The sequence below is a fragment of the Arvicanthis niloticus genome, chromosome 7, assembly GCF_011762505.2.
Source record: "Arvicanthis niloticus isolate mArvNil1 chromosome 7, mArvNil1.pat.X, whole genome shotgun sequence".
NCBI lineage: Eukaryota > Metazoa > Chordata > Mammalia > Rodentia > Muridae > Arvicanthis > Arvicanthis niloticus.
Genome location: NC_047664.1, coordinates 64,916,945 through 64,930,372, shown reverse-complemented (window position 1 = coordinate 64,930,372; position 13,428 = coordinate 64,916,945).

The window sequence follows — 13,428 nt, the reverse complement described above, 5'->3', positions numbered from 1 at the left end:
TTGGTTATTTGGGAGTTTTATACACAAACATTTACTTTATCTATAAAAACTTTCTCAGTATGTATATTTTGAATGTTTTATTGTTTTATTTGAAACAAAATATGCTGTTGAAGACAACTGGAAAGGAGCACATTACTCCTCTGCTTCTGTTCACATTCTGAGAAAGTCTAGTTTCCTATGAAGTATGCAAGATATTTCTTGAAGATATTTTCCTAGATATTTCTTATTAAGCTCATGAACTTTGGCTCTAAGTTTTCAAACAGATTTTCTTTTGTATTGTATGACTTATGAATCTGCTTTAGTATACATTTGGTTTAGTTTGTCTGTGAAATGGGTTTTATTAATTGCACTTCAAATGCTTGAATTTGACTTTATTTTTAGAGTAAGTGTTACGTTTTCTGAAACATTTTTTAAAACTATGATTTCAATTAGATCTGGTTGTATCTTATTCAGAAACAAATTAAAAAATGAAAATTGTTGGTCTTCCCTTTTCAACTCTCTCTTCTATTCTTTTTATTGGATATTTTATTTATTTATATTTCAGATGCCATCCCTTTCCCCCATTTCCTCTTCTTAGAAATCACCTATCCCATTCCCCCTCCTCCTTTTTGCTCTTATTCCATTTTAATTAAATGCAAATATTAAGATTAGTTCTAGGTTGAGGAACTAGCCTGGTGGCTTGAGGGTTTTTTGTTTGTTTATTTATTTATTTTTAGCTGTTTTTTTATTGGATATTTTCTTTATTTACATTGCAAATGTTATCCCCTTTCCTGGTTCCCTTATTACATCTCACTCCCCTGCTTCTATGAGGGTGTTCCTCCACCCACCCACCAACTCCCCCTTCCCTCCCTTGAATTCCCCTATTCTGGGACATCAAACCTTCACAGGGCCAATGGCTTCTCCTCCCACTGATGCCTAACAAAGCCATCCTCTGCTGGAGCCATGGGTCCCTCCATGTGTACTCCTTGGTTGGTGGTTTAGTCCCTGGGAGCTCTAGGGGATCTGGTTGGTTGATATTGTTCTTCCTATGGGGTTGTAGACCCTTTCAGCACCTTCAGTCCTTTCTCTAACTTCTCCCTTGGGGACCCCGTGCTCAGCCCAATGGTTGGCTGCAAGCACTTGCCTCTGTATTTGCCAGGCTCTGGAAGAGCCTCTCAAGAGACAGCTATATCAGGCTTCTCTCAGCATGCCCTTTTTGGCATCCACAATAGTGTCTGGGTTTGGTATTTGTTTGTTTTAAGACAGTGTCTCTGGACATCGCCCTGGCTGTTCTAGAACTTGTTTTGTAGATCAACCTGGTGTCCAACTCCCAGTGCTGGGATTAAAGGCATGTGCCACCATATTCTGCCCCTATATTTAATATTTGGAGCCTGCAGTGAAAAGAGGAAACATCTCCAAATAGCACTACATGGGAAACAAGCATTTACATGAGTGTGATGTGACATTTTATATTTAAGTCATAACATGATCACCCAACTTCCAAAATCTAAGAACCATCTTGTAATAATGATTGTACTTAGTTCACCTCTAAAAGTCTCCATGGTCTTAACACTTGCAATATCTTGACATTATCTAATATCTAAGTTCATGGCAAATTCTGATACTAAAGGCAAACTCACCTATGAGTCACTGCAAACCAACCAACCAGCTAACCAATCAACAAAATAACCAATGAACCAAATAACCAATCAACCAAATAACCAACCAACCAAATAACCAACCAACCAACCAACCAACCAACAAACAAACAAACAAAATCAAAGCTATATACATTTAAGACAAATCAGCAGAGTAAATATTCTCACCCAGAAATAGAACAGATAGAAGAGAGAAGGATGGTATTAGAATAACACCAAACTCAGCAGTGCAAATGTTAAAACCTGCAGCACGTGGCATCATTATATAAACATCACTGAGTTTAGCCAGCCTTGGTTTTATAGTTTTACTGGCTGGAACCACCTGACCTCTCTCTTTGTTGGCTCAACTCATTGCCTCCAGCTTTCTTGGGCATACATTTAATGTATTGGCATCTCCAAATGCAAAGTCATTCAATATACCTTAAGCTTCAACCCTATAGCTTTAAGTATCTCTGTCTCATGAGCTGCCTGTAGGATCCTGACCCTTCTACCCCAAGGTGTTATTGCAATTAAGTTCCTCATTTGAATGACTCCATCTTCCACCCTATGGTCTGGCATGTAGGGATATGACAGAGTTCTTCATGAATGCCTGTATTCCTTAATAAACATGTTCCTTAAATTATTTGTAAAGAAATATCTTGTGATGCATTCTGATGTGGAAGATGGGGTTTTACATGGAAAATCTGTAATGTTCCAGTTCCTATTTCCCTGAATTTTTTTATTATACAAAACATTTTTAAACTGCATTTAAAAAATTGCCTTATAGCTAACTCTGAAATCATTGCTGATTTTTACTTAACATGAAGTACTCTATCTCCTATGTAGATAGCTTTTAGATTTCAAAAGGTTTGGGTCATGTTTTTACAGTATTCTGATATCTGAATTATAGTTTCTTAAAATATCACCTCAGTAGCATTTCTGTGATGAGGGATTGCTCTGAGATTCATTGTTTTTCTTTCTTTTATTTGTTCTCTATTGGATTTGTGAACCGTCACTTAACCAACATGGTTGAGTTTTTTGGAAGCTATTTGATTTATAGTCACTAAATATTCTCATCTTTATACAATCAAAGTAATGTAGTGATATATTTTTGAGACTGTAATCCAGATTTTTAATGTATGGTTCAATACATTAAACTTTGTGACATGACATTTCATGAAACTATATGTTTACAAGTATATGCTGCAAATTAATATTTAATTTGCAGTAGGTTTATTAATGCATGTATATGAATATATATATATATATATATATATATATATATATATTATTGTGTGTTTGTGTGTGTGTACATTTAATATATGACATAAAGGTAAGTAAGCCACATGTCACTTGTAGAAACATTTTCTCCATTGATTACTAGTGATATGTATCTTTCAATTAAGGTTCCTTCTAGATGGTAACACAGACATTGAGTAAAATTTATTATTAGTCAAGATTCTCTGGAGAACAAAACTAATAAAATAAATATATATTTAAAGTAGTATTTATTAGATTGGCTTATACAATAGGAGCTGTGAAGCCCATCACTAACTGTATGCCCAGTACAGAAACTAAGAACCAATAATTACTTAGTCCATGAGACATGAGTTTGGATGCCTTAGCAGTCCCAATTTGGTGGAGTTGAAGACCTGAAGGATTTCCGGAATATCCATGGGTTTTTAGTCCACATAGGAAGGAAGGCCTAAGAAGCTGGGCTCTAGTGTCAGTGGGGGACAGCAGCAACAATAACAACATCAAGATATTTGCACTCCCCAGTCAGGATAATCTAAGACCTCCTTATTTCTGGGCTGTAGGAAAAAGGTGTTATGACTCTCGAGGAATGTCTTTGCTTGCCAGTTACTTCTAAGAAATAAGCTCATGGAGTAGCCCAGAGGTTTATCTTTTAGTTATCTCCATATCCAGTCAACTCACAATTCACCCCTTGTCATCTTGACACCATCGTATCTCCTTATGTCATGATTATTTTATAAATGAAGACAATAACAAGGCCATGAGTTTATCTGGCATAACTATCTTTTATGTAATCAAAAGTATGCTATTCTTCCCCAGAATAAATGACAAAATTCCTTGAGAATTGCATAATATTTAACATCCCATAACTGTAGTATAATAATATACTTACAACACTTTACTACTGATAACATCTCAATTGATGTTACCTTACATGACAAAGAAATAAGAGAAAAGAGCATGAAGATTGTAAGAGCCTGAGGATCCAGGACTGTTGTGGGATTGTGTCTCCTTGTAACAATAGAACTTATACTCATAAAGTCTCACTAGCATGGTTACCCAACTATGACCTCAGTAAGGAAGACACCAATGAACATGAAAAACCTGATGGGAAAATAACCATAATGACTCAACTCTACACAAAGAACTATAGGCAACTGAATAAAATTGGGCATTGGCGATGTGGTTCTCCAAGCACACCAAATTAGTTAAATGGTCAGCCCCCAAAATTACCTAAAAGTAATATGAACTCAACTGGTTATATTTAGAATTATATATGTATACACAAATGCATGTATACATGCTATAATAACTGACTAAAGAAAGAGACCATGAGTTTAAAAGAGAGTGGAGAAGGGTCTATGGGTAGGACTTGGGGGGAAAAGAAAAGAGAGATATTGTAATTGGCACACAATTTCAAAAATTAAATCAAGGAAAGAAAACACATGGACCTGTTTAGATATTTATGTATATACACACACAAACATATTCTTAGCAAAATAACGTAGAACATTCATGGCAATTTTAGTTCTTGCTTTTGTAACCTTCCTTATTTTTTCCTACTATCTATGCTGTAATTCATCTACCCTCAGTAAGTGTGTCATCAGGTCATGGGTCACCCCTTCAGGAAAGAAACAACATTTTCTATATTTGTTACTTTTATTATTGCAGTGTCGAAGCACCAGACAAGCAGCAACTTAAGAGAAGTGGATTTATTTTGGTTTACAGTTTGAGAGATTTCTGTGGTCCATTATGATTAGAAGAGTATGGTGGCAAGAGCAACAGGCTTTTGGCTACTTGTATCAGCAGTCAGGAAGCAAGGAGAGAACAGGAAGTGGAATTGGTTTATAAGAACTCCTAGGGTGACTTCCTTCTTTCAGCAAGTACCATCATCTTGGGATCAAGTGTTCAAAAGAATTAGCCTATGGGGGCTAGATGACAGTCAAACCACAATAAAATAATATAACATATTATAGTTAATATAATATATACACAAGGCATTAATAAAAATTTATTCATTATTTTTCCATAAGTTGAAATTTTATGAATTAATTTTCATTCTATTATGAGACTGACAATGTATTTAATTGGGAGCTCTTGTGGCAGGAGATAATTCTATCAAGACTGTAACCACAAACCAAATCCCAATGTTGATTTAGTAGGCAAATTGCAGAAACAGAATGAGTCAATTCCTGATCGTTTGCTTTCTTCTTCCTTGTCTATTGGCATGAAGTCAGCATACGAGTGAGTTAGGAAAAAAAAAAAAAAAAAAAACAGGACACATTAATATAACTGACAAAAAAAGCCACTATAATGAATCTCTGACTCATAGAAACTTTACTTAAGAAGGTCTGTGGGAAAGTCAATGTTGTCTCTGCAAACAGAAGCAGCTGTTTGCTTGAATTTATACTAGCATTTTTGAATGGTGATAAGAGGGTATGTGATCAATGTAGAAGTCTTTGGTTGCTTCTAATAAGAGACACAGGTAGAAGATGCATAATAAACACCTTAAATATATTTGCTTGAAGGTTTGCTCAAAGATCAATACTGATTATCCCATTAGGAAGTGTGAGCTGGCTCAGGAAATGAATTCCAGAACGCTTTCTTTTCTAATTGGTTTTGTCAAATATATTACAGTGTGTCCAATGAACATTCACCACTGGTGCATGTTTGTCATTAGTCATTGCAGTTGACATTATTTATCTATCTAGTGTTTAGTGTCTGGAAGGGTTGAGGACTGGTCCATTTTATTACCAAAAGAAAAAAAAACACAAAATAAAATAGCACTATAAATCTTCTAGAAATGTATAAGAATTTCTAGTTAGTGCAAAGTAAGCTTAAAGAATCTTTTGATGTTAATACGTCAGTGTAGTCACATGGCACTGTGTTGTTTTCTGAATTGTCTTCATGTCTGGTCTTCATAAACTCCGTTCTTGTACCTCATTGTCACTCATGAACCATTGGACTCTCTTCTCCATCCTCTTTATAGCTCTACCCTGTTGGCTTTGTTTTCTGACAGCAATCTCAGGACTCCATGGACAATAGCCACCACAATGTCCTGTAACAGAGGACTGTTTTCCGTAGAGCATTTCTGAGAATGACAAGTATGTTTGCCTTTTAGAGGGTAACATCATGAGCTTTTGTACCAGTCCTTTTCTCTAAGGGTGAGGAAAGAAGAAATAAAAATCACTCACCTATTAAAAATAGTTAAAAAGAGTTTTTGAAAGAAAAAAGCAATCATTATAAGCCAGTTATTTTTTATTTTGAGATAACTATGCCAGCTACTTTATCAAGGAATGGGATTTTATATAGTAGCAGAAATACCTTACCATGCACTAAATAACATGTTATTTTTGATACTTTCATGTGTGAAATCCAAGGTATTTCTAGGAACTATATATGACACATGAGTTAATAAAATAAATGAAGCGAATAGCTGAAATAGACAAGCAGAGAAGGAACACATGTTTTCAAACTGTTAGGCACAGAGTACTTTCTATCAAGTATCACACCTTGGTTATTCTATTAGATAAAGCCTTTCAAGAATCATTTAATTACAAAATAACCCTTACGTGCAGCACTTACCCCATGTAATGTAAGGGAGCCATCTTCATTTTTCCCCACTAGCAATGTTGACATGCATACTTTCCCTGTGAATATTATAACTCAAGTTAGCTCTGCTCTCATTCTCAGGGAACAAGTCTAGGAAATAATGTTCAGAGATTACTTGCCACAGCTCTACCTGAAAATAAAGACAAAGTGTGTGTTTGGATTTGTTAGCAAGGGTTGAGCATCAAAATGCTCATTCTTTGCAGAAGAGCTCATTTGCAAAGAAACGAAAGTGGAGAAGATGGTGTGCAGCAAAGAGAAGCCTTCACAAGTACTTTAAATGGGAATTTTGAATATGAAATTTTTGCTTATAGCAAGCAATACAGTGACCTGAGGCATATCACTATCATTATCTACCTGAGAGACAGAAGTATATCAAGTAACAAAGACTTTCTTTAGTTAATGATTAATTCCTTTATCTGCTGGAGCAGCTAGTTTGCTAATGTGTAGCTGAGACTCAGGAGATAATTGTACAGACCCCTACCTTATTGATATGTAAAGCTGGTGATTTCATTAGTAACCGTCCCCAAAGGGTCAAAGAGGTAAAGATGGCAGAGATTGAAACAGATACTTCCATTATTTTGCTTGCTTTTCAACGGTGTGTGTTAGCTCATTGCCTAATTAACATGTGGCAAGCAACAAGAGTTAAGATGGTCTGTGGTAGACTTTTTTGAAAGAGACCCAGAGCTGGGAGATCAGAATTGATAAGAAACAATAGTCTGCTAATCAAGCAGTTAATGCCAGAAGGCATGTGGTAGATTGTAACAGCTGAATTTTGTAAACACTGATTGTGATCTTTCAGATTATATCTTGTCATTTGATTTACTCTCTAGTAGTTTGAATTTCCTGTGAAAGACACAGAAAATGATCTCATTTTAGAGATCATTACTAATTATCTATCTATCTATCTATCTATCTATCTATCTATCTATCTATCTATCTATCTATCATCTATGTATCTATTTATCTTCTGTCATCTTTTTTCTGTATGTGTGTGTGTGTGCACACGTGTGCGTGTGTGTGTGTGTGTGTGTGTGAGAGAGAGAGAGAGAGAGAGGGGGGGGGAGAACTTTATATCATATTTAAATTATTGTTAGTTAAAATAATTCTGGATGTAGAAGAACAAGTAAGCACGATGATTGTTAATTTTTCTGAAAGGTGGAAAATATATTTTAATACTTATGCTATTTAATTAATGAAAGACAGCAAGTCATGCATATTATACACTTTTATAAAAGAATACAATTTATACAATAAAAAAGTTCCATGAGAACCTTATCTCCATGTAATTGTTTTTGTTCTACATTTTCACTTACAGACAACCACAATTTGATCATCGATTCATGCATGTTGCCTTTAAATATTACTCACAGAAGCAATAATTACATAACACTGACTGTGAGCCAGGAATGTTGAATATATACCTAAATATTATACTAGCATATGTTTTATGTTTTTGTTTTCTTAATTATACACACACACACACACACCCCTTTGGATTGGCTATGAGTTGGATAGCATTATTGATATGGTCTTTTTGTTCCTAAGGAAGAATTAGCTTTAACGTAATAGCAAGAATACTCTAGTTGCTAATCAGAATGCCATATTTTTCCTGCTCAAGACATAACTGTGCCATTTGTTTTAGAATCCTTGGCAATCTGGTGAACCTATGCATTGGAAATCTGACCAATGTAATGTATGGAAAAACATTTCTGCCGTGTTCAGTGTGACATCATCACAACACTGCTCCTTTTGACAGCTAGACATGGATCCAGGCTAGAAGAACCAGATCTATGAGATTTGATTCCTGAAATGTTGCAAGATACAGACATATTGTCTTACCTTCTTGTCCTTGAAGAAAAGATAAAGTATCAGGCTATTGGGGTTTTCAAAAATTCGAATATAGACCACAAATGTAGACCACTGTTTACCTTACCTAATATAACTGGAATCACAAATTAATGTGCTTCAGTTTGTTTGGTTTCATACATGTGTTTTAAACTATTAATTGAATGTTTCCTGTGTCACAGCCATTTTTAGAGGTAACAAATCTATGTTAAATGATTAAATGGTTATAAGCTGAGGGTGAAAACTACCATCTGGGTGTTGGCACATCTGCAATTTGTGGGTTCAGAATTTGATACTGAAGCAATTTGCTGATCCACACACTTTGTCTCCTGCACTTAAAGGTAGTTGAGTACTTCCTTCTTATTTCCATCTGCTATTGGACCCACTAGGCTGAAACTTAATATGTTTTGATGCTGTAGTTGAAGAATGCTGGCTTAGAATGCTTATTTACTTTCAAGTCCCTGGAATATATTAACTGAAGGGATTTGCCTTCCATTATATTCACATTACTGGGGGCTCTTTGTGTTTTCTCCTTTTATATTTTGTCTTAAAGGCTATCTTTCTTTATTGGCATAATATTATTAATGAGACATAAAGTTTTTAAAATCTAACCCAGAATCACATTTATGAAGAGCCATGTGTTCTATTCATCTCCACTTTTGCTTAGCCTTCTCTTGTAGCTGACCTCTTTGTGAAAAGACTGTTGTGTAACAATGGAGCCCTACATTTCCAGAGAGATACTGCCAGAAGGATATTATGTGTGGTTTCAGACACAAAAGCTCTTCCTTTTTATTGAAAAAGCTGTGATAGACAGATACTAGATATGAAATTACAAGCACATCTTGTGGTCTGGTGTTCAGTGATTCTCTTCACTGATAGGAATGGTGCATTCAGTTTGTACTCCACTTAGACCCAGCTCTGTAATACTAGGCTGTTGACTGTTAGGAGCCATGCTGTGTTTGCTGAAGTAGCTATAAGCTCGCCATTATAAGATGGCGCTGGCTTCCTGTTCCTGATTCTTCTTGGCCTTGGTGTTTGCAGCTGTGCGCACGCGTAGGCGCGAATTTTCCCGCTGATAGTACTATCAGTGGATATGTAAATGAGACCCCAGTCTGTAAGCCAATGAGGACAGATCATGTCTCTTTGATAGTATATAAGTCAGTACATTCTGGGGCTTGGGGTCCTTCCTTTGTTCTCCATCTTGCATCCTTCTAAGTAAAAGAGCTGTAACAATAAAAGAGGCTGTCAGAAGAATCTTGAGTGTGACGTGCTCCTTATCGGCGAGGTAGCGTGTCGCAGTTGACAAATGGGCCTTAACATGGGTGGCATTTTACTTAAGACTCAGGTGGTAATTTTGCAAATGAAGAACTTATGCAAAGCTAGATAAACATTTTACAGACTAATTCTTGTGATCAAGCAATGGCCTGCTTTTCTGACCATCATAATTGATGTCCCTAATAGAATTAGTTATGATTAGATGGTTGTGGTTTATATAGTTCAGTGATTATTAGATTTGAGAGAGAGGTAGGGAGCCCTTTGAGAATCTGATGTAAATTAAAGAACTTAAATACACACACACAAATACACACACACACACACACACACACACAAATACACACACATACACACACAAATACACACACACAAATACACACACATAAACACATAGAGCATATTTTAAGAATGCTTCAGTAAATTCTTAATCATCTACACTCAACAACTCAAGGCAAGAAAACACTTATGCTTTTGTGCAAACACACTTAGGGAGGCTGACTTTCAGATGACTCAAGACCTTCCTGAAAGCCAAGAACTATGGTAGGAAATCTCAAGTTGAGGATGGAACATTGATACAGTGTAATTAGGGCTTCTCTATACATAACACTCATCTATAGGAGACTGGGCAGAAAGACAAGAATTGCTGCAATTCTAGCAATAGTGAGTCATTTTCAAATGTGAACTAGATACACAACTTAAATATTTAATATTAATGGTATTTATGCATATGTATTGAGGCCATATTTATAGGAAACACTTTCTAAACTTGTAAGTTTCTTTCACATCTCTGCTAACCAGAGCGATTCCATATGACAGAGCTACAGGGTCTTTGTGACAGGTTCTGACTGGCTTAGAACTCAACTCACAGAGCATCTTCTTCCCTGGTCAGTTCTCCACTCTCAACTCAATCTGGGGAGTCTCAGCAGGGTGTTTGAATAGCTATCCTGTACAGCTCACTAACTTTAGCCTACTATTGTCAACATCTAGAGAGGAAATAATTCTTGACCATCCTGAGAAGTTTCTTAACACAATTTCCAGTTGCTGCAGACATTTTAAAAAAGTATTTGAAAGCAATAAATGATATCATAGTAAGTAGTAAGATTGAAAACCTTAATGGGGAAATGTTTCTGTGAAAGTAATCTCTCTTCCACTTCCTCTTTTTCCCACATTATCCTTTGGGGTAAGGAAATAAAACAAAGAAAGACAATCAGTACTTCAACTCAGATGTACTGAGGAAATTGGTACCAGGGAAAAAGAGTAAGGGCATTTTCAACAAAAATTTTATTCCATTTGTTATTCTATTTGGTCAATCTGTGTCCAACAAATGGCATATATATTCTTATACATGGGTATTTTAAAGAATACTATTGGTAATATGTTTACAATCTATAAAATTATTTTAACAATAACACAGTGCTAAAAAGGTTAGTAATATATAATTATTATTATAAACACATTCACAATAATGACTATAGTGTTAGCTTTCTATTCTGTTTCACCTATTCTATTCTCAAGGATATTTATCAAGCAAGAATTTTAAAATGAAAATGAATAACTTAAAATAGGCTTCTTAACTTTATGGAGATGAATCCCAAAATTTCTTATTTGACACATTTTTCCCTAAATAATTATATTGACAATGATTATGCCTAATATATCTTTCACCAAATAGTTAATATTATCCTGATGGTTCACATGTGCATGATGTCAGTAAGGCTGTCTTATTTATTTATTTATTTATTTATTTATTTATTTATTATTTGTTTATTATTTTCAAATTAAAACTATGTTTTCTTCCTTTTCCTCCCTCCCTCCAACATCTCCTATGTAGCTCTCTTTCTCTCCAGTTCATATAGGCAAATTTATAGCTTCTGTTTCTTTAATTGTTGTTACACATACACACAACTTGCTTATAAATACAACTTGCTTGTTCTGTATAATATTACTTGTATAAATGTAATTTTAGGGCTGCCCACTTGATGTTGGATAATCAATTGGCAGAGGGGGTCCATCCAGAGGGAAGACTATTCCTTTCTCAGTATTCCTTAGTTGCTTATAGCTCTTTGTCTAAGGCTCGTTCTCTTTTCTTCTCTAATTAAAACCAGTGTTCCCTTTCCCCCATTTTCCCTGTCAAGTTACATGCATGCATGTATGTTGTTATTTCCTTCTGGATTGCTTCTTACCTGAATGATCCCTTTGGTTTCTGCAGCTACCTGCATATATGTGCTTACACTGGAAGCTTTGCTGGGAGCCTTCAATGAGAGAATATGTACCATTTGTCTTTCTGCATCTGAGTTACCTCAGTTAACTTGATCTTTTCCAATTCCATCTATTAACCTGCAAATTTTGTGATTTTATTTTTCTTTATAGCTGAAATATACTCAGAGAGTAGCTGGACCACGTTTTCATTATTAATTCATCAGTTGAGATATTTAGATTGTTTACTATTGTGTATAGTGCAGCAATGAACTTGGCTGAGGATGTTTAAATTTTGTCTATTCTTCATGAAGTAATATTTGACTTGTACATTTTGCTACGTTCAGTGGGTCTAAAATATCCAAGAAAAACTAAAATAAATAATTTGCTGAGATCAAATGATGGCAAACCTTCAGGAGTTGAATGTTTATTCTCTTTTTTTTTTTACTGGACAGTTTATTTACATTTCAAATGTTATCCCCTTTCCAGGTTCCTCCTCCCTGAAACTCCCTATCTCATCCTTCCTCCCCCTGTTTTTATGAGGGTGTTCCCCCACCCACTCACTCCTGACTCCCCGCACAAGTATTCCCTACACTGGGCTTTGAGCCTTCACAGGAACAAGGGCTTCTTCTCCCATTGATGGCCATCCTCTGCTACATATGTGGCTGGAGCCATAGCTCCCTCTCCATGTGTACTCTTTGTTTGGTGGTTTAGTCCCTGGGAGCTCTAGGGGATCTGGTTGGTTGATATTATCATTCTTCCTATGGGGTTGCAAACCCCTTTAGCTCCTTCGGTTCTTTCTCTAACCTCTCCACTGGGGATCCCTGTGTTCAGTCCAATGGTTGGATGTGAGCATCTGCCTCTGTATATGTTAGGCTCTGGCAAAGCCTATTAGGAGACAGCTATATTAGATTCCTGTCACCAAGCACTTCTTGGTATTCACAATAGTGTCTGGGTTTGGTGACTGATATGGTCAATCTCTAGAAGACCTTTCCTTCAGTCTCTGCTCCAAATAGAAGCTAATGAGAGTCACTTTTGGAGAATGGAATGTAACATTAAAGGTTCACCATTGGTGGTTTCTTACTCAAGTAGCACAGAAGAGTTCAGCAAGCCAAATGGAAACTAATGGAAGCTCAAAACCAAAAGTATTTATACTTTGATGTTTTAGAGATGGGATGGATAGCCTATGGCCTACAGTTTTCCCATCTTTAATAAGGTATAGTTGATAAAATACTTGTATATAGCCATGGTGTATAATATGATATGTATATGGATTACAAGTTGATTACAGTTAATTAAATGTACTTTATCTGATATAGTGTCATATGTATATTAAGTGTGTGTGTGTGTATGTATTTACATGGCATGTGTGTAGAGACCAGAGGACAACATTGATTGTCTTTTTACCTTTAAGTGGATTTTAGAGATCAAACTCAGGTCAACAGGCTTTTTCTGTAAATGCTATCTTTGTCTTTTGTTTGTAATGAGGATATTTAAGATCAACGCAGAAATTTGATGCTTATAATATATTGTGAAAACAAATAATCCTCTCTAAAATGGCTAATGGGCCTGAATAAATATTTCTTTAGATAAGATATTCATATGATCAACAAGCACACAAGGAGGGCAG